Below are 27,458 nucleotides of genomic sequence, written 5' to 3' on the forward strand. Positions count from 1 at the left end.
TGCTGCTAACAACTGATGAGAGCTAACAATGCGGAGTTTTGCAGGAGCCCTGTGATCCCGCCCACGTGAACAAGCAGGACAAAGAAATGTTATGCTTTCTTTGAAGGCCAGGTGGCTCCAAGAAGCCTGCAACCCACCTTTACCCTTTAATCTTAAGCCCTCCGGCCTCCCTTCCCCTTTTCCCTCCTCAGTTTGTTGGCTCTCTGAATAAAGTTGCTATTCCTTGCCCCAGTACCTTGTCTCTCAACAAGGCTGGGTATTGGCCTGTGACGCAGCGAGCGGACGGGCAAGGACTAGTACAGACCCATCCTGCTTTCACACCAAGGCTCCCCTTTCATTTCACCACCTTCTCACTGGCTGGTTTTACTTGTCATTTTCGTTCTCTTAGGTGTTTCCCTGCCTTCCTTCAATCCCTAAGTTTCACGTTTTAGTTTAGTTCTTCCTTCACTTCTTTAGAGAGTTGTCTTTCAAAGAAAAAGAAAGAAAAGAAAGGAAAGATCTAGTTCCTGAGTTCAATCAACCTTTAAAAAAATGTCTCCCTGCTTTCCCCCTTTCTGTTCTTAATTTTTGAGCTTCTGGTTATACTTGGGTTATCCTGTTACTGAACTAGCTTTGTCTTGCTCGAGGCACAGAAAACAGAGACGCCGAGACTTGAGGCAGAGTTTCTACTTAAGATAGACAAAGAGAGAGCACGGAAGAAAAAAACCCTCACCCCCTCCCCCCCGCACAGCGAGGGGCTGCGGTATTTATGGGATGAGGCCTAAAGCAGCAGGGCGCTGTGGGGCGTGGGGAGCGCGGGGAAAGGTGATTGGCAGGTGCGGGAGCACCATTCTGCGCAGGCATCACTAAGCTGCCGGCCTCTGCGTGTGTCAAAGGTCACGGGGCGCCCCGCGCATGCCCAGCGGGAGGGTGGCCGGTCCCTGAGTTAACCAGCTCAGCTGAAGTAGACGCAGCTGAGACTCCAAGTTCCTGGGAACTAAGTCAGGCCAACATCTTACTGTTCAGACTACAGGCTGCTTGGAGAACATGCAAGTGTTAAGGTGACCGTGATTAGTGAAGGCAGGTGGAGTGGATTTAACCCATGGCTTTACTTGTTGAGTGTGTTTAATTCTGTTGGGTGTGTAGACTTGGAATTTTTTTTTTTCTGACTCGTGATTATTTGGGGTGGGGGGAGGGGGTAAAAGGTGTGAATTTTCCTCTAGTCCATGGATTTTACCTTCCTCTTCATTTTTGTGATGCTGGGTGTTTCACAATACGCTCAACTTAATGGTATCCTTTTCCACTGTTGGAGCAAGTGGAGACACTTTTGTAGCTTTGCTGGTTGCTTTTCATGATGGGGGTTGTGAGTCCTCTTACTTTGTGACTCTCTTCTGTTTTGCAGGACTCTGTAAGTCCCCCCTCCCCTTTTCTTCTTTTTTCCTTCCCACTACTCACGTGCCAGAGGAGCCTTCTTCCTAACTTATTTACTTTTGTTCCCTCAGAAGCTGCACATTCGGAAGAGGATCGCTCTAAAACACGTGCCAGGTGCTTTTAAAGGAGTGTGCATGCTTTGAAAGCTTCTTCCTGCAGTCCCGCTCAGGTCTGATCTGGGGTTCATCTGGTGGTCCCTCCAACACCCTCTAACCACCAACCCCTTGCCCCTGTCACTGCCCCTCCTGCATCTTCGTAGCAGTTTGTCTGGTCCTCCTCCTGGGTGGGGAGGGGAGGGACTGGAGTGCTTGAAATAATTTGTAAAAATCAAAAGGCAGAAAATGCTGTAGTCACATGGTTTCTACTCCATCCTGGTGCGGGTGGACTTCTTGGTACACATGAATGTGAAATGACTTTCCTGCATCTGTCTGCTTTTGATTTTCTGAAATTGTTTCATCAAAGAAAATGATAATAAACAGTGTTCTGTAGGTGCCCAGCATTTGTTGTGTGATGAGAATTAAAAAAAAAAAATTCACTAATTGACACAACATTGTAGACTGAATATACTTCAATAAAAAAAACATTCACTGAGATAAACCTTTGAGGTGATGTTTCTAATGAACAATAGTTGGGGACCAGATCTATCTCTCAAATTCCAGACCAATTTATCCAACTCTATTTCCACCGTCTCTGCAATATCCTATAGCTGGAGTCTTCAGTCCTGGCATCCGTACCTGCCTGCATGGGCACTAGGCAGAGGACAAAGCCAAGATTATTCCAGAAGGAATAAGAATCAGCATAGCATGGTGTAAACATCACAGCCCTTTTGGCCGGACAGAGACAGAACTGGGTTCTCTCTTTCTTCATCCCTCTTTTTTTTTTTTTTTTTTTTTTAGTTTAAGAAAAGAAATGAACTCCTGGTACCATGTTTTCTTATGCTGAAAATAAAGTGTTTCCTTTGCTTGTCTTGGTGATTAAGTAAAGTTCTGTATTTAAAGCAGACAATAGAGGACTTACAGAGCACGAAATAGAGAGAAGTATGCACCAATAAATATTTAACATGACAAATTTTGTCCAGTTTTTCAAAAATCTCTACTGTTTTCCAGCGACAGAGTCTTAGTTCCTGAGCTTGGGCTGGGACGTGCCAAGCCTCCCCTCTTTCCATCTTCATCCCACAAAAAGCTTTATGGCTGATTGAACTAATCAAACATGTCACCTCCCCCAGGAGGCAGGGGGTTACCCAGAGGAGCCTGATGTCCACGGCAAGATCAGCGGCACGATGAACTTTCCAGCAATGGTGTCTGATGCTCAGCAGCGAAGAGGAATGGAAGTTCTGGGCTCTCTCGGCAACACCCCCAGCCGCGGGGGCACCGCCTACAGGAGAGGGGGACTCCTTGGTCCAAATGTTGGACCTCTTGTTTATTTTGTAACATGGAGGATGTAAACAGGCTCCAGTCTCACTTGAGGGTTCTTAGGGAAGTTGAAGTTTGAGGAAATCATATGAAAAAGGAAAAAGGGAAAAGAGGAGAGTGGTTAGGGATAGGACAGGAGGGAAGAGCTGGAAGGGAAGGACTAAAACCTGACACAAACGTACGCTTCAGGAGCGTGAGAGCCAGAAACTAACGGAACATTGTAAATCAACTATACGCCAGTCAAAAAAAGCAAAACAAAAAAATTTAAAATAAGTAAGAGCAAGAAGAAAATTGTAGAGCCATACACTAGGATTGTAATTTTATCAATCTTACAAATTTCTCTTGGTAAAAGGTCTCAACCTTTAATATGAACAAAAATCGCCAGGGGCTTGGAAAAATAATATGTACTCCTATAACTCACCTCCAGAAAGTCTGACTCTGAAATTCTGACTCTGTCCTAGAATTTACCTGCTTACCCTAACCCTCAGTGAGGCAAGTGGTCTCAGACCTCACTTTTTTTTTTTTTTTTTTTTTGCGTAGAGATTCTTAATAGGCTAAACTAATACAAAAAAAAAAAAAAAAGAGAGAGACCACTTTATTAAATTACATGTTAAAATTTAAGTAGAACAAGAAGAATGTTCCTGGGAAAGGGAATATTTAATGGATAGATTTAGGTCCTGGAAATTGCATTTAAAAAAAGAATCAATAGGAAATAAGAAACCAAATTGAAAACAATGTGAATGAAGCTGAGGGAGGAGAATTTCCCAGGGCTTAGGGTATAGTCAGTATTGGCAAATGCTTCAAAGCGATCACACCAGTCAGAGAAACAGAAATAAGTCTTTGTCCCAGCAAGCATATAATTTTAGTCCTCAGAAGAATAGTTTCATAAGAATGGAAGTAGTCCCCCCAAAGCAGAAGACGGCATTCAAAGCACTGACTCCTCTGTGACAAAAGCAAAGGGGTTAGTTACTGAGTAAGACTTGGATTTGGAGAAGAGCAAAAATGGACAGTAAGGAACATTCACTTTTGAGCTGCTGTTTCAAGGGGTCCGAATGAAGTTTTGCCTGGGACAAAAGTATATTTGGACTTCTGGGAGTAAGACAAGTGGGTTCAGCTTATACTGAAATAAGAGCAGATGTGACTGGGAAGAGTATACAAACTTTTCTAGAGATGAGTGGTGGGTGGCATAGAAATAACCAGTTTTGTAAAGAGATCATCAAATTTTAGAGGAGGTGTTTTGAATCCTTTATCTGCTCTACAGAATTGCACGGATCTCCCTAGGTAGGGGTAAAGCCACAATGCCTGCTTTCACCTACACTGATGTGGAATTATTGTCTCACTACAGTTTGGACCACACACCTGAGGGCTTTTCAACTGTCTGCATATCAATTTGCAGTTGCACATCAGATGTGTTTCCACTGAGTACATACATATTCATCTGTCTCCTTCCTCAACTCCATAGAAGCTAATTAGTGACCGGGGGGAGGAGGGGTCTGACATCGTCACACTTAAAATTAGCACGCTTTTTGTGTGACTTGGATTTAACTCCTAAAAAAGAAATTAACCAGAGTCTTCGCTTGGTCTGATATTATTCTAAAAACTAAGGATTTGGTCGCTCCTCTGATCCTTTCTCTTTTCCTAGGTTTTCTGTATCCAGCAAATGCAAGTTATCCTTCACCCCTCACACGTGGTGGATATCTCTTGGGTGTCCTGGCCCCTAATTAGAGAACTGAACTCCACTCTTTGGAATTCTTGATGCATAAGGTCAAAGTCACAGACTCTCAGCTGCCATGTTGTTCAAAATAACTCAACCCATTTGGCTAATGTTGAGTTTTCTAGAAGCACAGTTTTTAGCAAAACAGAATCTTTTTTTTTTTTTTTCCTATTTTCTGGATTTGTAATCTAGCATGAGAGAAGGCTGATCCTTCTCAATGTGGCTGGAAGGCTGACGTCTGAATCTATAATCATCTCATCACTACACGATTTAAGAAATGAAGGAGACGGTCTATAATAAGGGAGAACAAACGGAGCCAACACGGTGGGAAAAGAAATGAGCTGTCGAATGTGCCATGTCACAGGTTCAGGACTTCAGTCTGGTTTGTTCCAGAGAAAATCCTATGTTCTTGTTTTGGGGTTTCATAGGATATGCTTTAGCCTTGCAAGAAATTTCCATATGGCTTAAGACAGCTCTAGTTAGTTTCTGTTATTTCCTCTTTCAACCTGCTACACCACCTGCTTCCTGAGCTGGGCCAGGATGAGTTTGTGCATTAAGATCAGCTAATACTTACCACTGTGGATTCACTGCTGGCACAGAGATACACGGCTGAATCCTGCAGCGCCGCAGGCTGGATCTTCAGGGTACAGGATGAGTTTTGGTAGCACACAGCTGAAAACCTCTCCTTGGGCATCCCTGTTTTATCAAGTTCATTATTATTTTGGAAGGAAATCAAGAACTTGAACTCTTTTGCTGGGATCTGTTGATACCAGCAAACATAACTGTGTCCCTTTTTTGGGACACAGTACATTTCCGCTTTCTGTCCTTTCCCTTTGACCAGGTGCCCTGGAGTCTGGGTGACTTCTGCTTCAAGGAAGCCTGTGAAGAAAGCACACAGAAGTTGGAGCCTTCGTCCCTAAGGGAGTCGGCTGACATGGACAACAGGCTACGAGCAGGGGGCTGACAAGATCAGGACAGGAACTTACCTGCACCCAGGAGACAAAGGACCATGAGGCCGAGGACCGTTTGGCACATGGCAGAATCAGGAAAAGAGCAGAGGCATGTGGCTTTCTCCGAGGTTCTTTCTTCCCGGTGAGCAGCTTCTCTGTGACGTGCCCACTTCCTAGAACCGAGCAGTCTTTATATAAAGGCACACTTGCTTTTGTCACAGAGAAATCACTCCTTCAGATGCCGCCTTCAACTTGTTCATGGAATACTTCCATTCCTTATACTCTTAGGAAGTTATTTCCCTAAAGATTAGCATTGTATACTTACCGGGGGAAGAACTTACGTTCGCTTCTCTGCCTGCTTCTCTTGGAAGCGTTTGACAGTATTGACTATCGACTATGTGCTAAGTCCTGGAAATTTCTCTTCCTTCAACTTCATTCACATCATTTTCAACTACAATTCTTATTTCCTGTCCTTTCTTTATTTTTATTTTATTCTTTGATTTTTAATATTTTTTATTTGCAGTTTCCAGAACTGAAATCTATCCATTAAATTTAGAATCCTGCTCTGCACAAGTGAAAACCAAATGGAATATATGACACAACTCAGTCACTGGAAAACAGGCAGCACAGGACTCTGATTCGTCTCAAGTCAGAAACAAATGGGGGCAGTGTCTACACACAATGAGGAGGGAAAAACAGAGCCTGTAAATCTTCTGAGTTGATGAGACAGAAGTGAAAAGTTGGAACAAAGGCAGCTAGAAGCTGTGAGGAAGACCGCCAGAGAGGAAGGAGCCACAGCAGAACGCCGAAAATCTTCACAGGGATCAAAACCAATTTTTGTCTCAGCAATAAGCTGTGTCTGTGTAGATGGAACTTTAAAAACATAGAGGGAGACTGCAGAAAAGCTTAAAGCTTCAGCAGGATCCCCAGAAAGGTCACCCTTTAGTAGTGGGACAAAATGAGGCTAGAGCAGGAGTGGGCAAGTCACAGCCCGGGGTCTGGCCGCCTTTTACGTAGACGGTTGTACTGGGGTGAGAGTCACTTCCAAGATGGCAGCAGGAGGAGCTTTAAGTATCTGATTTCCAGAGAAAAAACCATAACCTGAAAATTTAGGAACAAGCATTTAAAACCTCTGAAAATTATCCTACGAGCATACAGCAAATGGAGAAACAGTTACTCAAGACAATCTACTAAATCTCAGGAAGAGCAGTGAGAGTCGGTGGCTTCTGAGCCATGACTCCCCGCCTCCACCAGCCCAAGCTCTGTGGCAGGAGCTCTAACCCACGTGGATGTGGTCCAGAACTCAGGGATCCCCCAGGTTCTCCCCAGGGAGGGGACAGGCTGCCAGGCCCTCTCATCCCCACCAGCCCTGCAGTGTAGAAATTCTGTTTCTGGCCATTACAGCCCCGAGGTCTGGGGTCCCTTCTTCCACCCAGCACCCACTCATAGCGTGGACTCTCTACTCCAGGAACAGTGGGCCAAGAAGACGAGTCCCCAGCCTTCCTCTTCCTGGCTTGCTCATAGCATGGAGAGTCCACGCTGGGAGGGGCAAGTCAAGAAGACCAGGGCATCCTACCCCACCCAGGGACCCACTCAGAGAGCAGGGGTATCATTTCAAGGGAAGTGCATCCCTGTCTCTGCCCTGGCCCTGAAGCAGCGGGCTAGGGCGAGAGGCGGGCCACAAGGACACAGAGCTTCATAGCTCTCCTTTGCCTTAAGGATCTGCCCAGCTTTGCTGCCATTTCTTAGAACTGTGCTGCAGCCTAAGACCTGCTTTCCTTCCTTCCTCCCTTTGCCTACCTCACTCCTTCCCGTCAGGGTCACAGATCTCCATCTCCCAGCCGCCTCCCATTTTCTCCCACAGGCATTTTCTCTAATAAATCCCTTGCAAGACTAACCCAGGCTTGGTATCAGCTTCTTAGAGGACTTGAATTAAGGCAGCTTTCTTAAGGGCCATCAGTATTAAACTCCGCTGAAATAACAGATATTCGTAACAAATAAAATAATAGTCCAGAAAATAGTTGGTTCCTGTAAGCCCATCTGATGGCACTGGATCTGCACAGAAGCTCTCTCTTCCAAGATGCCCTGGTTTGACTGCTGGGAAATGACATTGCTGAATGTAAATGAGAGAAGGCAGAGGAGGCCAAACGTGGGATGACTCAGAACCGCAGAAGAAACCACTGACCCCTGGATAAATGGAATCACGTAGCGCCTGCCCTTCCGTGACTGGCTTATCGCTCAGCGTGATGTCCTCAGGGTTTATCTGTGTTGTCTTGAATTGCAGCATTTCCTTCCCTTCAGCTGTATGTATACACCATATTGTACTTACAGTTTTGTGAGGAAGGTAAAGCTCATGTTAAGTGTTCTGACCACAATAAAAATTTTTTTTTTATTCTTTCTCCTTTGCTGTCTCCAAACTCTCAGAGCATCCAACATCACAACCTCCCATTTTTTCTATCAGATTCCCCCAAGAATTTCATTCCCTCCTTCCCTAAATGTGTCCTCACATTTTTAGTGACCGTCACACGCCCTGGAGGACAAGACAGTTCCCTGCCACTCTGCTTATCGACAGCAAACCACATCGACCACATCGGCAGCCCCTTTCCCTCTCCTCCTCCCCCATCACATCTCCCAAAACCGTCCACGTATGAGGATCAGACGGGGCACCCGGAACAGCAAGAGCATCTGTATCTCCAGTCCCGGGTCTCACCTTCCCTTCATCTGGACCAGAAAAGAGACGAGTCCGTGCTCTTCATTTCTCTCCTTGTATTTGCGAGGATGTGGCGTGTTTACAGAATCGGAGGGCGGGCTCCTCCGCCCCCTGGTGGAATGCTTTGGCCATTCACTCAAGATACATCCGTTTTATACATAGGCTGTATCCGTGGAAATAGGGTAAGTGAGAAGAGACCCCAGAGAAACCTGGCCTGAATACTTAATTTTATAGAAGAAAAAATTTTAATCTAGGCAGAAGAATAAAGAGACACAAGCTTTAATCATTAGTAGGCAAAGGGTTGCAAATGTGTGGAAAGCAGGACATTGAAGTTAGAGGGTCGTTAGCCCAGCTGAGAGTTTATAGCTGCCCTGGTTTTCACTTAACAGCACCAGAATTGGATGCTGGGCAGCACCTCTCGGCCTCTTGATGAGAGACTTGGAAGCTTGTGGTGTTGCTCGTGAGCATATGTGGCGACGGAATAACTACTGCACAGTCGGACCATGTACGTGTTCCTCAAAATTAAAGCGGGCACACATCCTCATCTTCTGAGTCCGGCATCGCTCACCAATGCCAATTCCTTCTCCCAGGGGTGAACTGTACTCACTCCTGCATCCATGTATTCAATCAGCCATCATAAATGTTTCAGTCTAGTAAAGGGTGTAAGTCACGTATCGGCCTTTAGAAAGTTGTTCTGATCAATTGCAGGAGTTTTTTTTTTTTTTACAGACAAGCTGCAGCATTTGATATTATTTATTAACATGAAAAACAGAGGGCAAACTCTAGTCATTTCAATATATCTTCCATAGCACTGCTTCTAGCTTTTGATATAAGTCCTATTGGTTCCACTTAAATGGTTCAGAGGACAGATCTGTATCCGGCAGGATAGTTAAATACATTGTGAATAATGCATGCTCCAGGTGAGTCACTGGTTTTCAAATCTGGCACAAATTTTTAGCAGTTCTCATTTTCCCTACTTGATGAGAAAACTCTGAGACCACATTAGCATGCCTACGAGGGCAGTTTCTTCCCCTAAAGGCAGGGATTCGTGAGAGTGGGGCAACCTCTCACCTGGGCCTGTCAACATGTTTCTAAGTCTCCAACTTAGATTAAACAAACAAACAAACAAAAACCAAAGGAAGAAAGTTCCTATTTATCTACTGAAGAGAACCGAACAGGTGATTAAGGTGTCCCGGGAAATTACCACAAACTGAACGTCGGGTAAGAGGAACCACTTTTCCCACTCTTGGCATAACTGTTGATGGTTTCTGTAGGTTTATGCCCAACTTCTGTCTACAAAGGCGATCACGACAGTCATAAACCACTTCCTCCTGTGGTTGTAAGAAGGGAGGGAGGTCTTCACAAGACCCTTGGATCTGGGAAACAGAGAGGTTTATGAACAGAGGGGAGGGAACCCTTCAGCTCTGTGTCTCTACTGCTGGCACAGAGATACACGGCCTGAGTCCCCCACGCCTGCCGAGCGGATGTCCAGAGAACAGGAAGAGGTGTTGAACTGCCTGGACTGGAAATTGTCAGAGGTGTCGGTTTCCCTGTTTAACTGTGTATTGTAGTAGTAAAGCAGCAGTTTTGGTGCTTGGCTGGGCTTTTGTTGGTACCAGTACATGGTATCATGATTCAGAGTCTGAGAACAATTCAGGGTCACTGGTTTTCCCGTCCTGGTCACCCAGTATCTTGGGGTCTGGTTGACCATGGCACCCACGGGACCTGCAGGGAGAGGAGGAAGATGCTGAGACAGTAAAGGAGAGTAACGTTGCCGCCACAGAGCTGGGGACGAGATAGCGTTAGTCAGAGATGTCCTTTCTGACCAGGACTCACCTGCTCCAAGGAGACAAAGGGCCACACAGTGGAGAAGCCTGGGACCCATGGCAGGGCCAGAACAGGACTGAGGCATCTGTCTGTTCCGCACTCTGGTCTCTGGCCTGGGAGGTGGGACTTCACTGCATCCCTGGTCCCTCATAGGCGGATGCGCCTGTGATGCTGCTGTTGATTGCAGCACGGCAAGGGCCCTGCTTGCTGTGACACTGTCCACGGCTTCCTGCTGGGCAGAGGCGCTGGGCTCAGCTGGGTCAGGAAGGAAGCGCTGTGGTGGTCCCTGACTTGCCTCTGTTCCTCTATTTGCCCCAGGTCCATCCAGGCTTCCCCTGCTCAGTCCTCGTTTCCTTTATCCTATAAGGCAGTTTCGAGGTTCCTCATTGCATCAGCAATTTTTGCTGAAGGCTCACTTAGAAACCTGTTGTGATAGTGACTTTGTGTTTTGCTGTCCCCAACACGGGTGGATGACTGATGTCTGCAAAGTAGCCTGACCTTCATACAGGCATCAAGCCCTGGAATCCCCCCATGTATATCCACTTTTCAGAGAGTAACTAGGAAATGCTCTACAACTTTTGTCCATCAGTGACACCAGAATGCCTCCTTGTGGCCGATAGAAAAGTGCCTCCAAGCAGCCTTCCTACACTGGCTGGAGGAAATCTGTGCGAAGGAGAGAGACGCTAGGGCTTAGAAATGTATCTGGCTCCTCATTCTGCTCCTACCAGAGCCAGAACCCTCCGGCCACCGCAACACCAGGGCCCCGATAAGCCTCACTAAGAATGCCAGCGCCCTATTGCAACAACTGGAAGTGACCTCAGAAATGTCCAGGACTGGCGGACACACATCTGTATAGAGTGCTGACCCGTGCTTTTCACACTAAGAAATCAGACACAATGGATAAAGGAAAGCTGACTTTATCTGTAACAACTGACCTGGCTATTCCACTCTAAAAAGGGATTTTTAAAAGTATTTGGGGGGTGGGGGTGGTATAGCTCAGAGGCAGAGCACGTGCCTAGCATGCACATGGTCCTGGGCTCAATCCCCAGTACTGCCATTATCAGCAACAACAAAAAAGACATCAAGACACCAAGACATTTCCCCCATTTAAGCCTTGATACCAGAGTATTTCAGCCTTCCAAAGCAACCCCAGTAGCTACAACCAAATGAAGTTTCCAAAGATGAGGATAAAAGTACTTGGAAGTAGATTTCTGCTAAACCAATCTATGCTAACTTAAACTCATTATCCGCATTTCCACCATTGTCAGGGGGCAACCTGCACAGCTGGAGTAAATGCATTTTGATTCACTATTTGTATTTCCATCAGGGAGACTTGTTTATCCTGTGATAAAAAGGCACGTAAAGATGTTGCCATAAGCATGGTCACGATCGCTCTTACATCCGAGCAGCAAGACAGGCAAGAAACCTGCTGTGACTTACACCAGCATAACACACACATATTTAAAAAAATAGATTAAATACATTTGCATAGACTGAGTTCTATGTAAGGAGCCCCCAAAATCCCCCAAATCACAAATCTCCCCATCCAGATTTTCTGGAAGTACTCTGGTCTTTCAAGAGTTAATTCTAGCTTTTCCTCTCTTCTCTCCCTGGGGGGAGGAGGCAGTGGGAAAGACTCCTTGTTTAGGGCTGCCCAAGCTGAGAGGAGACAGGGGAGGATGTGGTTTTGCACAGCAAGGACGCGACACTGAAGCACTGTGTCTAGGCTGCTGGCACAGAAGTAAACCCCCGAGTCCTCTGGCTCTGCAGGGTGGACCTTCAGAGTGGAATACGTCCCTTCAGTCCTTTCGGCAGAGAATCGGTCTTTGAGCATCCCCGATGCATCCCGTACAGTGTCTCTTAGGAAGGACATCAGAAACTTCATCTCTCTCCCCACAGCATGTTGGTACCAAACAAGATACTCATGTCCAGAAACCGGGTCGCATCTCACACTCACGGCCTGTTTCTTCTCTATGACCCTGTGGCTGGGGAACTGAGCGACTCCAGCCAACAGGTGTCCTGGGGGAAGAGACGAGAACATAGAATACATGACAAGAATGGACTAGGAAAAGGGCAAAGTGGAGATTTTCAAATTTCTAAGGACTCACTTGCTCCCAGGAGGCAAAGGGACACCAAGCTGAGAAGCCTGGAAACCATGGCAGGGTCCAGATAAAAATGAGATCTTTTCCAGGTGAGAGGCCTTGCGAGGGTGAGCAGAAATGAAAGCAAATTCATATCCTGGTGGCCCCCTAGGTGTGGCCTGGCAGTGACATCACCGTGTTAGCCGCTGTCCACCGTCTCAGGAGCTCCCTCTAGGAAAGAACAAATTTTCTCCATAAAAAAATCACCCCCTTGAGGGGTGATGAAGACCTGATACCCATAAAAATCGGCCTGTTTATGCATTTAAGTAGGTATTAACCTCATCTGTGTTCCATCTCTACCTCCGTCATCACGTCGCATTCTCCTCTTCCAGCGTGTCAAGTCCCCTCTGCCTCCCTCTTACAGGGGTACGATCGATTGCATTAGGGCCCAGCCGGATAACCTGGAATAATCTCTCCTTAAGATCTTAATCACACTTGTAAAGTCCATCTTTGCCGTCTAAGGCAACAGTCACAGGTTCCAGGGATGGGGACACGGGATGGGGGTCTTTGCGGGGGAAGTGGCACTGGGGGTCATTATTCAGCCAGCCACGCAACACAATATGTTTCGTTGATCAGTTTGGAAATGTTTATGGCTATCATTTTCCTGGAATACAAAGGAATCAACTTCAGCTGCAGGCTTCTTGCCCCGCCTGAGGTTTAGGAAGCAGCGGAGTGGAGGCCAAGAAGAAAGCACTGAGTCGGGGTCTGTCTGAGGGCTCTGAGTCTGGGGAGCAAGGACGATTAACAGCAACATCGCGAGTCAGCTTAATAGAGACTCTGGAGATCCAAAGGTGGGGAATTTATACATAAATAAGTCACAGGGATGTAATACACAGCACAGGGAATGAAGTCAATATTTTATGATAACTTTGTATGGTGAGTAATCTATAAATTATTGAATTACGATGTTGTACACCTGAAGCTAATATAGTATTTTAAGTCAACTAGACTTCAATTTTAAAAAGCATATATGAAATTAAATGGGACTTTTATTAATTGTTCTTAAATAATTTTATGTACTATGTATTAATCTGCAAAGTATTTCCCCTTTGACAGTTTATCTTAAGCATCCCTACCAGAATAAATAAATTACCTATTTGGTTTTCTTTTACTTTCTTTGTGCCTGTGAAGGGAAGCACAATACATGCAAATGAGATCAGATCATACATTCTAGGTCCATAACATTTTTTCAGGGCTTTTGTAGCCATCAAAAGTTTACCTATGATTGATGGATAAAAGTAACAAACTCAATTAAAAAACAAGAAATTCTTTCGGTAAAAGAAAAGGGGAGGGATAAATTGGGAGTTCGGGATTTGCAGATACTGACTGGTATATATAAAATAGATAAACAAGTTTATACTGTATAGCACAGGGAACTATAACTGATATCTTGTAGTAGCTTATGGTGAAAAGGAATATGAAAACGAATATATGTAGGTTCATGTATGACTGAAGCATTGTGCTGTACACCAGAAACTGACACAACATCGTAAACTGACTAGACTTCAATAAAAATATTAAAAAATACCTTGCAATGGCCTATAATGAAAAACAATATGAAAAGTAATATATACCTACAAATGAATTACTGTGCTGTGCACCAGAAATTAACACTGTTTTTTTAGAAGAGATAGAAATGGTTGAGAAGCAATAATGAAAAACAAAAGGGACATCAGTACCAATGAGGATCATTTACAGAAACCGGTAACACCGCTAGTTAATGCCTGCAAGAGACGTTCGATTCCCTATCACTCTACTTCCATGGGGAAGTCCGGACCCGGGGACGGTAACTCTAGGTTATGACAAGCACGATGGTGGTTATACGACAGCGCTTGTGTGATCCTGAATTTCCCGTGAAGCTTCAAACACAGGCCTCTTTAGAAGCCAATGCCACTGAAGCCTCGCGGACTGTATTAATATGTGGGCTGTAATGGAGCAGATGCAACATAAAATGATGGGCTTTGAAAACTCCCGCAACCCAGAATTAATTATACGTGAAACTCCAGAGAAGACTTTGTGGTCGTGGATCCCACATGTAGTTATTGCATGTAGACTCTTTCACAGGGAACAGTCTTTGGTCTTATCACCTCTACTGACATCTTTGACTTAATTAGTACAATTCTATTAACATTGAGAATATGATAAAAGGTTGGACCTAAGGGGCAGCAATTTTTAAAATTCTGAAATGTCTGGGTAAGTCTTTTGAAAAGAGAGAATGGTCCACTGGAAGCCTATGCTGATAATCACATGAGATGCTCCCAGGAGAGAGAGCTCACCTTGAAGTCAGGGTGGAGACAGGGGTCTGGCAGGGTAGACGGACCCAGTAAGACAGCCGTCATTCTTGGAAAGATGAGCAGATTCTACGCTGAGTTGTGTTGCCAGACTTTGTGCGTTGGATGAGGTTCTCTGCGTGCTCTTGTTCCAGGTGAAAATTACTATTTTAGTGACTGGTGAATGATGTATGTAGTTGAATGAACCTTTGCACTAAAGCCTCAGTAAGACACTGGGGATCAAGACACAGACTTGCAGTCCTGCCCCTCCAACACAGAGAAGGAAAAGGCAAAGGCTGAGCAAAAGGTTTCCTCGCGCACTTCATCAACAGAGATGCCACTCCGCAGGAAACTATACCTGGGAGTGATGATGGAGCGCACGGGGAGCAATACTAGGGTCTGCTTATTGCCTTGCTTGGTAAATGAAATGGTACAGAGCAGAAGCATCAGCAGCGGCCGGCAAGTATTTTAGGGTCCAACAGAAAAAGGAAAGAATGCCATGGATGTCGTGGTACCCAAGAGAGGCAACATCCTTTTCGGGGTGATGTATAGCACAGAGTAAACCAGGGCTGGCGTAGAGAAAGAATTAAACACTACTCGAGTACGTGATTCATCTTGTTTGCATTCCCACGTGAAAACCCGTGGAATCTCCCCAAAGTATGGGTGGGTGAGGACTCTGCAGGGGGCTCAGATCCTGGACTAGTCAGAGGGGTGTTGGGAAGATGGTATGACTGATCCTTCATTCATTAGCCCCGCACTCCTCAGGCACTCTGGTGAGTATGGAGATTAAAAAAAAGTACCCAATATAAGCATAGTCGCTGCTCTCATTAACTCCAACATTTATTCATGTACGTTTTAAACAGCAAACAATCGAGTATGTTAACTGCCCTGAGGATTGATGTTCAGGCTGTCATTAGAGCACAGAGAAGAACTAATTCAGTCAGGGATTCAAAGAAATCTTCCTGGAGGAAATGACTCTGAATTGGTATGTAGAGAAATCATTAATTAGGTGTCCAGGTAGAGGGAACATTCTTGGTGAAGACCCAGGGGTGAGTCAGCGTAGGACATGTTCAGGTCCCAAGGAGGGTTGTAGAGCGGAAGGCAGCTGTGTAACTGAAGGAAAAGGGACGTTCACGTTAAGGAAGGGAGACAGGTGCAAAGACCGCATCGTGGAGTTGTTGAGAGGCTTGTAAAGTAACATAAACTTCAGATGTCAGCCAAGTTAATGAAAGACGCTGATGAATTTTAAGCTCCAGAGTACTTTGTGGGTGGGGGCAGGTAGCAATTTGGATGGTGGTTAAGGAATCCAGGCGAGAGGCAGCATTTGCTGGACCACAGTGTTATCAGTGAGGATAAGAAAAGCTAGTAAAACTTGCAAGGAGTTTAATACTTAGAAGTGTGCAGGGAGGGTACATTAGGGGTGGGAAGGGAGTATCCAAGAGATGATGGGGACGACTTCTCCACCTTTGGCTTGGGCATTTGGGGGGATGGCAGACCATTTGCTGAGATGAGGAAAATGAGATAACAGATTTAGTAAACAACTCAGAACGTGCTGTTCCTCCAAGCTACAAGACTTGTAAGAAGAGGACTTGAAATGTGGGGTGAAATCTTGTTAAGTGAGTGAACTGAAAACACAATGTTCAGTTTGGGTAACAACGATCCTCAGTAAGGAGAAAGGATGGCAGTGTGTGCAAAAGTCTTTTTCTAGGAAAGGAAAGCCTTACCCCTGGTGCTAGACTTAACGCAGTTAGCTGGGCCTGCTTTGAAAAGCTCGTTGGCGCCAGAAATGAGCGGAGGGCACGTTGCACAGGGGCTGCGTTGCCCAGAGTCCCCACAGCTGGGGAGTCAGGGAAGGACTTCTGTGGGCACAGATGACGGGGGAAGTTTTTCCTTTTGGTTGGGTGGGGCCTCCCACGGGAGGCGCCTCCCTGCCCCTGTGGCTGCCCTTCTTGTGCAGACAGCAGCTGGCTGCGCCGCGCTGTGGATACGCTGCTGGCGCAGAGGTACAAGGAGGTCTGGGTGATGCTGGCCGACTCCAGGGTCAGGGAGAAATCCTTCTTCTCTTTCCGAGAAACAGTGTACCCATCAGGGATATCTCCCTTTTCAGTAAAATTAACATTCCGTGAGAAGTAGATCAGCCTGAGACCCAGCCCTGGGTCTTGTCGATACCAGTACATAGCCTCGTGGTTCATATTCTGAGAACAAGTCACTGTCAGCTTCTTCCTGGTCTCTGTGATGCAGTGTGTCGGGCTCTGGGTCACGTCGGCTTCCACGGGGCCTGTGGGGGAAGGAGACAGAGCTAGAGGCAGCCGAGGAGGCACCTGATGCTGCAGCCCTTAGGAAAGGGCTCGAGCTAAGACCTGCAAGCTACAGGCGAGGTTGCCCACGGGCTCTGGGTCTCACCTGCTCCCAGGAGCCAAAGCAGGACCCAGCCCAGGAACCGGGGGCCCATGGCAGTGTCACTCAGGCGTCTGCCAGCGCTGGGGGCTCTAGTTGGTTTCTGTGATGTCTCTTTCTCTGCAGCTACTTGGCCCTCAATTTCCCGAGAGAAGCCACACCCCTTTCCTTATAGGGAAACCAGAAGTGTAAACCAGGCGACTGTCCTGGCCAGCCTGGGCTGGCGAGGCTTGTGATCCCTGTCATTTTCCTCGCCCTCCTGGGAGGCTGCTGGTTTCTGTGCATTTGACAGCTTCTTATTAGCACCTTTTTTGTCAAAGTTGAAAAATATTTTGGATCTCTAAGATGGAAACTGGTGTAACGTATTTGATCATCACTTAGAAATATGAGAACGTGAAACATGCTATCATCAGAACTACACTTTTTCTAGGTTTCTACCTCTCATTTCTACTCCGCAGAAAAATTACAAGTATATTCCTGTCTTTGTATGGCCATGGACATATTTTTCAGCCACGACCTTTTAAAAGAGTCTTGTGTGAAAATTTAGCCAAATCCCCGTCATGGATTATTTTATTGGTCTGTATCCAGTTCAAGATCCTAGACCCAGGGCTCTTTTCTCGTTAGCAGCTTAAACTTAGTCACGAATGTGAATAACTGCTTTCCTCAAGGCTGGTGTTGGATGTATCTTTCTTCCCTTTCCTCCTCTCTCTCCTCTTAAAGGGGCTGTGAGAGGCAGAGGCGACATCTGCCTTCTGCAGCAACCTCATATTTATACCAGCAAACTCAGTTTCTTTGCTGCTTGGGGCGTGTGGCTTTGCTTGCTTGTGGTCTCCAGATGCGGCTCCACAGAGAGGGTTTCTGTCCCTGGAGAATCGTTAAGCCAGTCTGTGCTTTTCTGCTCTGCTCCCAGCCATGCGGAGCTCTGCCGGTGACTCGGGTGTCCCCGCATCATCTTAGCTCCTCCAGCAGCTCACAGATGGCTCCACTTTCTGGGTCTCTGTGCCCTTCCTGCATTGAGATAACTTCCCTGGGGCTGCCCAGAATATTTCCCCCCTTTAACTCCCTTGAGCTCTTCTTGGGCTATGTTGGAATCGAAGTATTCTTGAGAGGGGCGGAGGAGGAGAGGGAAGGAGACTGCCCCGTGCTCCTAATTGCTTCCCACCACAGCTAGAGCTTCACCGAGCCCCTCTGTATTTTGCTAAATCGTTATTATCTCCAGACAAGAAGTGGGTTCTCATCCCAGTTCTTGGGCTGCCGTCGAATCTCAGAGGTGGCTTTCTGGCCTCAGTCCCCTTCAGGTGGACATTTGGCTCTAACAATCCATGGGAGTGAGGGAGTCGTGACATTAACCCTACTCTAAGGAGGAGAGTTCTTTCTTTCTATATTTCTGCACCAATCCTTTCTGGAAAAGGCTGTAGGGAGCAAACCTGGTTCTACTTCCATCCTAGGTGTTCATGTTGTCCTGGCCAGTCCTCCATACCCTAGCTACGGGTCCAGGTACTCTCAAGAAAAAACCCCCAGCAGTTTTCATTCTCAAGAAGCTGCCTCAGTAAATAATTTTGTATTACCTAGTAATACCTTGTCATCCCAAACTGCATCTGTAGAAATCTTTCACAGCTTACCCACATCCACAAAACAGAAGGATCTATTTATGCTCCTGTCCATTGGATTTTCCCAGGTTCCGTGGTACTTCCAACATCGTAGAGGTGGACAATTACAACTCAGAGACTTGTACTTTATCCCAAGCATTTTCCATATTAGATTAACCCAAGATTTAGGAGGCTGCTGCTTCTATATTCCTACCCTCCCCCACTGGCTAATTCCCTCTCCTCAGACACCTGCTTCTCGCCTCCCTATGCCATGGACTGTGAGGCTGCTCTGGTCTCTTCTTTCTTCTTCAACATCAACCAAGACCCTAAAGTGATACTGCTGAGCTGAGTCCCCAGTATGTTTGTACTTAGAAGCCAGTTGCTGTATCTTCCCACCCTTCTTTCCTGGAAACTTCCCTTCCCTCTGATCTCTCCTTCCCAAGGCCACCACAGCCAAGAGTTTGGGGAACTTCACTTCCCCAACGCGGGCCAGGCTCCTGTGTCCCTAACAAAGGGACTGGGAAGAAGAGAGAATCCTCCAGGTGGCCAGGAGCTCTGAAACGTCTCCTCCACATTTTGCACATTGATGTAAGGCATTCTGCTCTACACTGTCCATCCCCATGTGTCTTACCCTGCGGGTCTTCAGTGCCTGCTCTCAGCCTCCTCCTCTGAGACACTGCTCAGTACACCTGCTGCGTCTCTCCTCCATCCTTCTTGGATGACAGTCTCTTGACAACAGTAAGTATGTCTGCCTTTATCCAACTGAGGAACCGTTTCTTTAAAACCCCTGTAGGAAGGACACATCTGTCCCTTTAATTATACAGCCATATTTGTTTTCCTGTGGGTGATCCTGAACCCAGACACAGACTATAGAATTTTCACCACACTTCAAATCCTGTTTTACTTATCCTCAGGCCGTTTTTGGTTCTGAGGAAGTCATTCTACCCTGTATATTTTTCTATACTATATGAGTAACCTTCGAAAGACCTTGTGAGATTTTAGTACTGAGTTTTCTTTTAATTGGTCATATAGTATCCAATTTTATGTACACTTGTCTTATCAGTGTCTGAAATGCAAGTGTATACTAAGTAATATGTTAACGCCCTCTAGTGGACTATCCCAGCAGTAGGCAGACTAATGGCCCCTTAAAGATGCTCAAGTCCTAATCCCCCCAACCTGTGAATGTTTAGATTGCAAAAGGGAAGGAAGGTTGTGGATGCAGTTGAGGTTGCCTATCGGCTGACCTTGAGCTGTAGACAGTAGCGTGGGTTATCCAGGGAGGCCCAGTCTAATCATGTGTGTCCTTCAGAGCGGAGAACCTTTCCCAGCTGTGTTGAGGGAGACGGGAGCGTGGAAGAAGAGTCAGAGAAGGAACATTGCTGACTTTGAAGCTAGAGAAAGCGAACCACAGGGCAAGGAAATCTGATTCTGTCCAAGAGCCTTCAGAGAAGAATGGAGCCTTGCCAATTTTCTGATTTTAGTTGAGTGAGACCCATGTTGGAATTCGGACCTCCAGGACTGTAAGATAATAAATTTGTATTGTTTTAAGCCATTAAGGATGTGGTTACTTGTTGTAGCAGCAACAGAAGACAATTATAATCACCAACACTAAAAATTAGTGGGGAGATGTGGTAAGAAAGCAACTAAGGCGGGAAAAGCAGAGGAAAGGATGATAACCTGGCAGGCAGGGCTCTGGGTGTTCTTGTGTGGGTGGGGGAGCTGGGGAAGGCAGGGTCACTACGTGTCTTGGGTTTTCCACTTTTGTGCAGAGGATGTGGCTGCGTTGATAAACTGCTGGTGCACAGGGACTCTGGTGTACCTAGAAGATTCAAGGATCAAGGGGAGATCTTTTCTTTTCTTTTCTCTGTCTCTCCACATCTCCATCCGCCCTCCACCCCAACCTTTCCCTCTGCAGTGCTTGAGTGTGTTTGTGTGGTCACCTCACAGTGGAAAGAAAGCTGGAAAGCCAATGGACTTCTTTGATATTCTCAGTAGCAGGAACAAATTCCAATCTCCTGCTATTTGGAGGGTGACTCCTTGGGTCACCCTGGTGGCTCTGTGCTCCTTAGCAGTGACCATGCACACCGTGTTGGCTATTGACTGTCAAATCACAGGAAGGATCTCTTCCCAACAGAATAGTCCATCCCTGAGGCTAGCAATGACTGCGGGGCTCCCTGCTGGAACATTCTGATCCTAAACCTGTGGAGATGAGGCATTTGCAAAACTGGAGCGTGTCAAGAACAGAAACTGGTAGCATCTACCTTTAAAAATGGCATCACCTGTCCTTTAAAAAAACTAAAAGTGAAATTACCATATGATCCAGCAGCCCCACTCCTGGGCATATATCCAGAAGAAACTCCAGGTTGAAAAGATACATGCACCCCAATGTTCATAGCAGCACTATTTATAATAGTCAAGACGTAGGAGCAATTCCCCAGTGACAGCCAACAAGGAAACCGGGTCTCTAGTCCCAGCACCACAAGGAGCTGAGTCCTGCCAGTCATAGGGATGAGCTGGGTGGAGGAGCGGGGCTCCAGAGAGAATGCTGCCAGATGACACCTTGATTTTAATCTCATGAGACCTTGAGCAGAGAACCCAGTCCCTCCCATCCAGGACTTCCGACACACAGAGCCATGACATGATAAGTGGGTGATGTTTTGACCTGCCTAATTGCAGTGATTTTTTACCCAGCAATAGAAAACTAAGACAGCTGGCTGGCACCCAGCATCCTCCCTTGGGGACTGTACAGTGAAAATTCTGCTCCCGGATAATCCCTGAAGACAAACACATTTCATTTCTTTCTCACCCCTCTCCGCTCCCTCTCACACACACACGAAGTTCTTCCTAAACCCACACATTGTCTGACAACTTTTCACTACCGTTGCATCCGCTTTTACTTATGCTCAGGCCACTGCATGTCTGAGGAAGTCCCAGTACCCTATCTCCCCATCCAACATGGTTACTCATTGAGACACTCATGGAAGAATCTTTGGCTTTTTATTTTTCTCCTTTCTTGACTTAATTGAACAGAATTCAGTTTCATCAAAATTTTCTTACAGCTGAACCTGAAAACTGAAGTTGGTCTTAGAAAATATTCACATTGGGTTAATATCCTTTCGTCTAGTAGAATATCAAAGAAGGGCAAAGACTTTGATTAGAATAGAGAGAGTGATTTAGACAAGAATGGGAAAAGGGAAGCAAAGAATATTAAGGTCAAAGGCAGGGCTTCAGTGCAGGCTTCTGAGGAAACTTCTAGTCGGGGTCAGGAATCTTGAGGACAGCACCCCCTCACTCCTCCGTTTGCCTCTCTTTTTGTGCGGAGAGGATGTGGCCGTGCAGCGCTTGGATTCACTGCTGGCGCAGAAGTACACAGATGTCTGGTTGGTGCTGGCTGACTGCAGGGTCAGGGGGAAATCGGCCTGATCTTCTCGAGAGACATGATACCCCTCAGGGACATCTCCTTGCTTAGTAGTTCTGGTACCAGTTGAGTAATAGATCAGCCGCAGCCCAAATCCTGGGTCTTGGCGGTACCAGTACATTGAATAATGATTCATCCTCTGTGAACACTGGAGAGTTAATTTCTGTTCTGTCTTCAGGATTCTGTGTCTTGGGGACTGTGTGACTGCAGCTTCTTTGAGGCCTGTGGGAGACAAAGCAGGGATCAAATAGAAACAGCCTGGGGAGCGGAGATGAGTGCTACCTTCTTGATGAAACATTTTGCTGCCGGAGCCTGGGAAGCCAGTGACAAGGATTCCTGACCTCTGCTCAGGACTCACCTGCTCTGATGAGAAAGATAAGAGCACAGCAGAGGAGCCTGTTGCTCATGGTGGCAGCAGATGGAGAACACTGTCTGCTCCTGGGCTGAACTAAGTCTCTGATGCCAACACTTTTCACCCACTTCCTGGCCCGAGACCACGCCCTCCTCCCTCACTGCTTCAGAAAGCATCGCAAAGCCTCTTAGACTTGACTGAATGTGATAATTTCATTTATCCAGGTCACATGACTGTTTACGCCCTTCCCTTGAAGAATTAGCATGGCAGGATTTGCCTCTGTGACTTTTCTGATTTCCCTTATCTTTTGTAATATGGGGGTTTTGCATCTTTTGAATTTTCTCTGGACTATTGTGGTAAATTGATGTGTGTTCCCTGGACCCTTGAGTGTTTTCTCGGAACACTTCTGGAACTCTTTTCCATTTTGTCCTTATGTCCAACCTCGACTTTCACTCTAAAAGTACTCTCGTCTCTTTAGCCAGCCTAATGTTATTCTTTTCCACAAACACTGTATGTGCTTTCCAACCTCTGTGCTTTGCACATAATCCTACGTCCTCTCTTTTTCCTTTAGGCTGATGCTTAAGGGAGTGAAAAGGTGTGGGGAAGGGAACGAAGCAACCAGACGTACACAAATTTAGGAAAATCTCGTAGGTGCCCAGAGCACGTTCAGAGAGGATTTCATATGCTGTAGCAACTCATCTTAGCAGAGCTTCCACCGATGGAAGTGGGTATGGACAAATGCTGATGTAAGGACTTTCAGCAGCTGTCTCCCAACTGCTCTGAACAATGCTTGCTTTGGGAAAAAAAGCATTTTAGGGAAATTGTGGGATGCTCATCACCACAGATGAACTGAAGCCCAAATGTCATTGATGTGACTTTCTGCAATTTAACATTATTTCTAGGAAGGTTTTTTTCCCACAAATTCTAGGTCACCTAGGATGTGGCAGTGAATTACTATAGATAAACTGCTAGCACAGAAGTGTGAGGATGTCTCTAGGACCTGGAAGAAACCCTCCTTCTTCTGGGAGACACTCATCAGGGAACCTTTTTCAGTGCTGCCCCCAACAAGTGAGCAGGGGGTCAGCCGCAGCCCCAACGCTGGGTCGTGGATGCTCTAGAACATTCTGTCATGACCAAAGTCTGAAAGACATTCCAGAAAAGCTTCTCCCCTGTTCTTCTCTAGGTTCTGGATTACTCTAACCTCCAGGTGACCTGTGGGAAAAGGATGCAGAAGGTACAAACTGTGTCCATCAGGAAGCCCAATGTTTTGAGCATGACAAAAACAAACAAAAACCCTGTGCTGGTGCCTAGAAATCCTAGGGTCTGAATTCCCCTTGTGCTCCAAGACCTCATCCACTTCCAAGAGATAAACTGAGAGCCTGAGCCTCGTGGCAGGATAGGAGAAGGAACAGGTCTTCCTCCAGCTGTCAACAGCCCATCGGTTGCTTGCCTGTGATGTCACTGTCTCCGCCCACACCCACAGTCCCACATCTACACAGGTGGTGTCTTCCCTGCCTTTCACAGAGCACCACTAGGCATTCGACTTTCCCGACCAATTCAGATTGGGGAAAACAATCACTCTTTTCGGTTAATACTTGCTATTCCTTTGCATTCTTTCTCACTCAGACTCAGTTCTTCATCCATGACACGCCCTAACAACTACCACTGCAGCAAAGTAAGTGGATAACATGAAGGTTCCAGAGGGAGACTGCCTAGATCTGAATGCTGGTTCTGTTACTTACTCTCATCTTGGGGAAGCGAGTGACTTGGTTTGTGCCTCAATTTTATGATCTGTAATTTGTTTTATTAAAAGTATGTACCTTATAGAGTTGCTGTAAGGATTAAATGAGTTAATATGTTAAGTGGTTATAACAATGCCTCGTACACAGTAATCACTCCTTCAAATTTAGCTTTCAAATTGGTAACGAGTTGTACTGCTACTAACATCATCATTTATTATTGAGTCTAATTTTGTGCTGGGGATTATAGTAGGCAATCTGCATTCATTTTCTTGACTAAATAAAACCTGGGAGTCCCGAATTATTCACTCCACTTCTAGACTAGGAAATTGTCTTTAAACAGGTTAAGTAACTTGGTAAAACTAGAAATTAACCGGATAGTCTAATTCCAAAACCCGTACTTTCAACTGTTAATGATGAAATTTTCAAGATTTTCTACTCTGTATATTCCTCTCTATTTTCTCTCTCTTTTAAAGAGTTTGACTGGAGACTTCTTACTATGGGAATTATTTTTCAATTTACTCCAGCTTCTATAACTAAATGACACTTAGTAAGCTATCCCCCAACTGCCTGAAATTCAACAGTAGCACCAAGCTGATGCCTGCCACTCTGATGGCCCCTCCAGTGGCAGGGAGGGGATTCTCCTAGGAGAACTGCCCTCCTCTGAGCCGAGGGATCAGTGTGGAGTGCCCTGCTGGAAGATTCTATCCCTGAACCTGTGCAGGTATGACATTTACAGAAGTGGGCCAATTCTGGGGTTATCCACCCTTCAAACTGAAATCACCAGAATAAAATATTGTCTTTATTCCATGCCTCTTTTTTAGCCCTCTCCACAGAGGGGTCTCCATCAGCCTCCCATTTTAAGCTGCTTTACAACAGGGTTTTCGTTCACTCAATTAGGGAGGAGAATGAGACCTGGGACATGGGAGACTGGAGCAACGAATAATTTTGGGGGTGAGTAGAGAATAGTGGGGCACAAATTCAGGGTCAATTCCAGGAAAATATATTTGACTCTTTTTTTGTTTGTTGAATACATTTTTATTGAACAGCTACTATGTGCCAGAGCTACGATCAGACACTGGGATACAAGCATGAACCCAAAAACGCCTCTGCTCTCATGAAGCTTCTAGTTTTGCGTCCAGTATATCTCAACAGTCCTGGATCCTGGGGTTACAACGTAAAAGGATATGAAGTCCAGTCTCTCCAAGGCCATGCTTGCCTGTGAGGAGTGAGATGGGGCCAACATTTCAAGCTGGATTATAAGGACAAAAGTTGGGGTTTCTTTAAATTGATGTAGGACCACAGAGAAAATGAATGATTTATCTTTCTGGGAAGGAAGGGAGGACTTCACAGAAGTGGTGTGGTTTTAAGTAAGATTTGTAGGAAAAGAAATAATTCTCTGGTAGACTAGACAGAGGGACCAGCATAGGAAAAGTCCAGGGCCTTATGACATTTTCGGAGTTTAGAAAAGGTTCAGTACAGCTGGAAAGCACAGTTGAGGGAGGATGTGAATAGCTGCAAAGAAGATAAGTTTCTCCTCCTCCTCGTCTTTACCCTTCAATGAAAGTGTGCAAGAGGAGCAGGAGCTGCTGTTTTTGTAGCAGAGGGAGGCTTGGTGTTGGCTGTGTACAAGTGGTAGCTGCTCATAGAACAGCTCACTCACTTCTTTGCCATGAATCCAGCAGTTCACCCGGCATCTGTTTAAGAAGCACTCACCATCATCGGCATCAGAACCCAAACTAGATCTTTCTCCTACCTGAGTACAGCGAGGATTTTACTGCCTCGGCATCCAGCATCACCCCCAACACTACCCAGCAGGACAGACATCCGTCCACCCTCTGAGACTTTGCTCTGCTTTGTTTCTGTCTGACTTATGCCCTGTGAGCATTCTTATTCAAAATGTATCAGGAAAACCAGTAGCCCAAAGAGACTCTGTTTGGGAAAATAAGACAGACAGTGGTGAGGGAAGCCTCCCATACTGCTATTTGGAACATGGGGCTGGACTGAAACAGATGAAGACTTCTTGTGTCAGGACAGTGATGACTGGAACTGTAGGAGTGAGCCCTGCAGATGAGAAGAGTAGACCACGGAAGGTGGAGAGACAGCTCGTGCAAAGGCTCAGAGGGGGTCAGAGAGCATCGGTTCAGTGATGCTGGAATGAAAACCAGCAGGGGTGAGGGGACTGAAGGCCAGCTAGATCTCCAGAGTCCAGACTGTGAAATACCTTTGTGTCAGGTTAAGATATCTAAATTTTACCATGAATGTAAAAGAGAAGCATAGAGAATGTGTGAAGGGGCTGGGAGAATGATCAGATTTGTGTATTATGCATGTCACTCTAGTGGCAATGAGGAGGAAAAGGTGGAAGAGGACAAGAGGCAGGGAAGAAGCGTTCTTTTTTAAAAACAATTAAATTAATTAAACTTTTTAAATTGAAGTACAGTCAATTACAACATGTCAATTTCTGCTGTACGGCATAATGTCCCAGCCATGCATATACATATGTATATTCATTTTCATATTTTTTTCATTGAAAGTTACTACAAGATCTTGAACATACAGAAGGATTCGTAACCCTCCAGGCGTCGCGTCAAAACACCTGACCGTAGAAGACACGGCTCCCCGATTTCGCTGGTTTGGGCGCCTACAACAGAGGGTGATGAGCCCTGCGGGGGATAAGCTGAGCTGAGGAACCTATAAATTAGGAATGTGGGAATACCTAGTAGATGGTTCACAGAACTAGCTTGGAACTAACGAGAGATGCAACGTGAATCGTGGATTGGATAATATTATCCAAGATGCACGTGCAGATCGAGAAGACAAGAATAAAAAGTCCAGAAATCAGGATAAAAGAAGGAAGAGAAGAGGAAGAGCCCACACGAAGGACTGCAAAGGAGTGGACAGTACTGTGGGGTTCAAACGTAAAGAAAGATAACCAAGTGGTGTCCTTTACAATCAAATACGTATCTTGTTCTATGGATCGTTTTCTCACAGGCTGAGTCCCTTCAGAGAAGAGACCAAGACAAAGACTCCGCCTGGCTTTGCTCTCCGGAAACCTCAAGACGGGGGGGTTCACATCTGGGCCAGCAGCCACTTCTTCTCAGGGGACAGAGGGCCCCAGCGCCGACAGCGGGACTTTCATCCGCTGCCTGAGTAACAGCACAGTTATTCACGGTCCCGGGTCTGGCCTTGTGTGGATGCAGGCCCAGTTCTGCAAGATTCGGTGTGTCCAAGCAAGAAGCACTGATCTGTGGAGTAGCTTCCCAATGGCCAGGACGGTCTCCAAAGGGGTCCAGGGCTAAATACAGGGAAGCTTTTGGAGGGTTTTCTTTGCAACTACAATTTCTGTTCCTTGTGTCTCATGTAGATTTAGTTAAAACTCCATTCATTTCGAGGTAGGATTGTGAAAATCATCAGTTCACGTCCTTCTGTGATTTCAGTGTTCAAAGCCTCGGAGTGAGGACCCGAGGGCTGAGAAGAGGGACTGCGTGGGAAAGGAAAAGGCTTTTGAGCCGCTGTGTGTGAAGTAACA

At 46.0% G+C, this 27,458-nt stretch overlaps 1 long non-coding RNA gene and 1 gene segment (V, D, J or C); one reads left to right on the plus strand and one right to left on the minus strand.

The window, feature by feature from the left end:
* Positions 1 to 27,458, plus strand: part of LOC106729699 — a 387,064-nt gene that overhangs the window by 175,138 nt on the left and 184,468 nt on the right.
* Positions 11,915 to 12,520, minus strand: LOC116664840. Its single transcript, XR_004321315.1, has 3 exons — positions 12,443 to 12,520; positions 12,132 to 12,335; positions 11,915 to 12,042 (listed from the first exon to the last, which is right to left on the minus strand). It is a non-coding gene; the product is annotated as an uncharacterized LOC116664840 (long non-coding RNA).

This window comes from Camelus ferus, chromosome 7 (genome assembly GCF_009834535.1).
Source record: "Camelus ferus isolate YT-003-E chromosome 7, BCGSAC_Cfer_1.0, whole genome shotgun sequence".
NCBI classification, from domain to species: Eukaryota; Metazoa; Chordata; class Mammalia; order Artiodactyla; family Camelidae; genus Camelus; species Camelus ferus.